Here is a 5,182-nt window from a genome sequence, read left to right as displayed (position 1 = left end):
TAGTTGATAGCAATTGAACTCCCTAGATTGCATGCTAAAGATTTCCGTACATAAACCTTATTGATCCCGGACATATGCCAAAGTTCTTCTAAACAATGAATTCTAACTTATTGATCCCGTATAGAACTCAAGTAGTCAAACTATAATCTACTTCACGTTATGATCAGGTTCAAGTAAAACATGTTCAACTCCATTAAGCACAAAAGAACTAGGAAATCATGTAAACAAGAATATCGACTATGATCAAGCACTTGTATTCTTAACTTACAACTCTCTAATCACAAGATTAAATAAATCCTTTGGAACCCTAGAAACATCTACTCTCGATCAAGCCTCATGTTTTCAAACCAAATAACTAATAAACAAAACCTAGGTCTTATTGATCCCGAGCAAAGATTTTGAATAAAAGTTCTATTAAAACGGTGATTGAGAATTTAACATAGCAATCCATTTAATCAAAGCAATCAACTAAAGAAATAGAGTAATCATACTAGGGGCTTCATCTCAGCCCTAGCTAGAAGTTTAGAAATTCATAGATAAAGAAAACATGACTAGAAATAAAGATAGCATGGAAGAAACAATGGAAGAGATAGGAACTCGGGTTGAGCGATGGTGAAGCTCTGTTCTTCTTTTCCTCTGCGTTCCTTGCTGCCTCCCTGTTCTGCTGTATCTCCTCTCTCTTTAACGTGCTTAGGGTTCTCTTTTATTCTTCTTGAAATCCCAATTAATTTGGGCTTTTTAGTCTCCTTGTCCACTATGGAATAGCTTTCTTCTCTCCAAATAACACAAGGTTATTATTGTCAATGCAAGAGTAACCTTCCAAATATGTTAGCCACGTTCAGCCCCTTTACTTGTAGTATTAAGATTGATGGCCTTGGACTTCACAAATTGGAATCATGAGAAGAAACACAAAATTCGTCAGAATCTGCCTCCACGCGCTGCGTTCACTCAAACCTTCATAACTTGCTCTAGAAAAATGCAAATTCATTTCCGCAAAATTCCTCAGAAAGCCAACATCCGTAGCTTTCCAATGATGTATGGCCCGCTTCCAGATTCCTTGTGAGCAGGTACAGTTTAATCCTCAAAGTTGACGCACAGCAGGACAGTTTCTGGATCACTTAGCTCCAAATTCTCTTTTTCTCCAACTTAACCTACAAAACATAAAAACCAAGTAAATGACTTACAATTGACAAGAACTAAGCATATAATCATGTATCTAAGGGTATAAAAATGTTTGAAATATGAATCTATCACCTTGACAAGTCAATGCGGGTCAAGGCGGCCTTAGGCGGCCCTGGTCGGGTCTTGGCAAGCCCTTGGCGGGTCAAGGCGGCCTTTACAGCCCTAAGCGGGTCAAGGCGGTCCCTTGGAGGGTAAAGATGACCCCTTAGCTGGTCAAGACGGCCCTAGGCGACCTAGAGGAGTCAAGGTGGCACTTTTGTGGCCCTTTGGCGGGAAAAGACAGCCCTAGTCGGGTCATAGCGGCACAGGGCTGGTCAAGGTTGCCCCTTGGCGGCCCTAGGCGAGTCAAGGTGGGTCCTTAGTGGCCTTAGACGGGTCAAGGCGACCCCTTGGCAGCCTAAGACGGGTGAACGTGGCCCCTTGGAGGCCCAAGCCAAGTTAAGGTAGCTCCTTGGTGGCCCGAGATAGGTCAACGTAACCTCTTGGTGGGCCTAGGAGGGTCAAGGTGGGCAAGGCGGGCAAGGCGTTTTGGCTCGAATTGGGTGAAACTTGAATCGCGCGAGTTATTTAGGCTCAATCGCGAGTAAATTGATAAAAGACAAGGATTTTTGAAGTCAGAATGGTTTAATATATGTTAGTAGGTGTCTGTAAGCACAGAGAAAGGAAAAAGTCGGAGTTTAAAAAAAAAGTGTACAGGCTGGTCAAGGCGGCCCTAGACGGGTCAAGGCGGCCCATTGGTGGCTTTAGATGGGTGAACGTGACACCTTAACGGCACTAGCCGGGTCAAGGCGGCTCCTTGGTTGACCTAGATGGGTCAAGGCGGCCTCTTAGCGGCCCTAAACGGGTCAAGGCGACCATTTGGTGGCCCAAGATGGGTTAAGGTGGCACTAGGCTGGTAAAAGCGGACCCTTGGGTTAAGGTGGCACTAGGCGGGTAAAGGCGACCCTTGGCGGGTTAAGGCGGCCCTAGACTGGTCAAGGCGGCTCATTGGTGGCCCTAGGCAGGTTAAGGCGGATCAAGCCGACCGCCACCCTAGACGTGTCTTGGCAACCCCTAGACGGATCAAGGCGACCCCTTAGAGGGTCAAGACGGCCCCTTTGTGGCACCTAAGAGGGTTAAGGCGGCCCTTTGTGGCACCTAGGCGGGTCTAGGCCGGTCAAGGCAGCCCTTAGCTGCATTAAATGGGTCTTGGCAGGCCCTTCGCGGCTCAACCCTAGGCGGGTCAACGCGGTTGCTTGGTGACCGTACACAAGTTAAGGTGGTCCTTCTCGAACAGACAAAACAAAAAAATGTCGAGTCGATTTTTTTATATGATTTTTCAAAGTCAATATGAAAACTGAGAATGAGACTCAATATGAAGACCTTTAGCAGCCCTAGGCAGGTCAAGATGCTCTCATGGTGGCCCTAGGCGGGTCAAGGCGACCCATTAACGTCTTTGGCGGGTCATGGTGGCTTAAATATTGACCATTTGTAATAAAAAAAAAATGTGAATTTTCAACAAAAACCTCTTAAGTTATGAATGTCTAACCTAATGGGAGCTTACTTCTGAATTTTCTCAAATTTTAATTTTTTTCGTCAAAAACTCGTTTTTCCCCAGAAATTGTGGGTATAGCTCACGTTTTTCGGGTTAAAAACGCATGATCTAATTTTTTTAACAAAAAATTTCTCACATTTTAGTCCGGATGTTTTAGCATTTCTCGAACTAACCGAACAAAAAAAAATGTTGAGCCGATTTTTTTATATAATATTTCAAACTCAACATGAAAACTGAGAATGCGACAAATATTGACCTTATGTAATGGAAAAAATATGATTTTCGACAAAAATCTCTTAAGTTATGAATGTCTAACCTAATGGGAGCCAAATTCTCAATTTTCTCCAACTTTAATTTTTTCGTCAAAAACTCGTTTTTCCCCGAAAATTGTGGGCTTAAACTCGTTTTTCGAGTTAAAATCGTATTTTGTGATTTTTCATAAAAAATTTCTCACATTCTAGTCCGGATGTTTTACCACTTCTCGAACTGACAGGAAAAAAAAATAGTCGAGCCGATTTTTTTATTATGATTTTTCAAAGTCAATATGAAGACTGAGAATGAGACTCAAATACTGGCCTTAAGTAAGGGAAAAAATGTGATTTTTCGACAAAAACCTCTCAAGTTATGAATGTCTAACCTAATGGGAGCATACTTCTAAATTTTCTCCAACTTTAATTTTTTCGTTCAAAAACTCGTTTTTCCCGGAAACTGTGAGCTAGCACACATTTTTTGAGTTAAAAAAGAATTTTGTGTTTTTTTCTCAAAAATTTCTCACATTTTAGTTTGGATGGTTTAGCACTTCTCGAACTGATCGAATAAAAAAATGTTGAGCCGATTTTTTTATATGATTTTTTAAAGTCAATATGAAGACCGAGAATGCGACAAATATTCCTTATGTAATGGAAAAAATGTGATTTTTTTGACAAAAATCTCTTCAGTTATGAATGTCTGACCCAATGGGAGCCTAATTCTCAATTTTCTCCACCTTTAATTTTTTCGTCAAAAACTCGTTTTTCCTCGGAAATTGTGGGTTATAACACACGTTTTTCGAGTTAAAATTGCATTTTGTGATTTTTTCATAAAAAATTTCTCACATTTTAGTCCGGATGTTTTAGGACTTCTCGAACTGACCGAACAAAAAAATGTCGAGCCAATTTTTTTATATGATTTTTCAAAGTCAATATGAAGACCGAGAATATGACTCAAATATTAACCTTATGTAATGGAAAAAATGTGATTTTTCGACAAAAACCTTTTAAGTTATGAATGTGTAACCTAATGGAAGCCTACTTCTGAATTTTCTCCAACTTTAATTTTTTTCGTCAAAAACTCGTTTTCCCCCAGAAACTGTGGGCAGCACACGTTTTTCGGGTTAAAAACGCATATTCTTATTTTTTTCACAAAAAATATCTCACATTTTAGTCTGGAAGTTTTGGCACTTCTCGAACTGATCAAACAAAAAAATGTCGAGCTGATTTTTTTATATGATTTTTCTCCAACCTAGGCGGGTCTTAGTAGCCTTTGGCAAGTCATGGCGACCTTTGCGGCCCTTTTCGGGTAAAGGCGGCCCAAAACTGGTCAAGGCGGCCCCTTGGCGGGTCATGGCGGCCCTAAGTGAGTCAAGGTGGGCTTAGGCGGGTTAAGGCAACCCTAAGGGGAATTAAGACGGTCCCTTTACGGCCCTAGGCGGGTCAAGGCGGCCCATGGCGGTGCAACGTGGGTCAAGGAGGCCCATTAGTGGCCCAAGACGGGTCTAGGCGGGTCAAGGCATCCCCTTGGCGGGTCAAGGCGGCCCCTAGACGGTCCTAGGAGTGTTAAGGCAACCCCTTATCAGCCTCTTGGCGGGTCAAAGCGGGCCTTAGGGAGGTTAAAGCGGCCTTAAGCATGTAAAGGCAGCCCCTTGGGGTGGGTCAAGATGACCCCTTGCCTGGTCAAGGCGGGTTAAGGCGGCCCCTTTGCGGCCCTATACGGGTCTTGGAAGGCTTTGGCGGGTCAAGACAATCGATTTTTTTATATGATTCTTCAAAATCAATATGAAAACCGAGAATGCGACTCAATATGAAGTCCTTTAGTGGCCATAAGCGGCAGGTCAATATGAAGTTCTTTGGCGGCCCCTGGCGACCCTAGACAAGTCAAGGTGGCCCAATGGCGACCCTAGGCGAGTCAAGGCGGCACCTTGCAGGCCCTAGACGGGTCTAGGCGCGTCAAGGGTGGCCTTAGGCGGGTCAAGGCGGCCCTTTGCGGCCCTAGACAGGTCATGGCAGGCCCTGGGAGGGTCAAGGCGGCCTTTGCCCCCCTAGAAGTGTGTAGACTGGAATTTGCGGCCCTAGGCGGATCAAGGTGGGTTAAGGCGGGTCAAGGCGGGCCAATGCAGGTTAAGGCGGGGCAAGGCAGCCTTACGCGTGTAAAGGCAGCCCCTTGGCAGGTCAAGACGGTCCTTTCGACGGTTAAGACGACCCTACGAGG

The sequence above is a fragment of the Fragaria vesca genome, linkage group LG3 (genome assembly GCF_000184155.1).
Source record: "Fragaria vesca subsp. vesca linkage group LG3, FraVesHawaii_1.0, whole genome shotgun sequence".
NCBI lineage: Eukaryota > Viridiplantae > Streptophyta > Magnoliopsida > Rosales > Rosaceae > Fragaria > Fragaria vesca.
Note: the sequence above shows the minus strand (reverse complement) of the source record.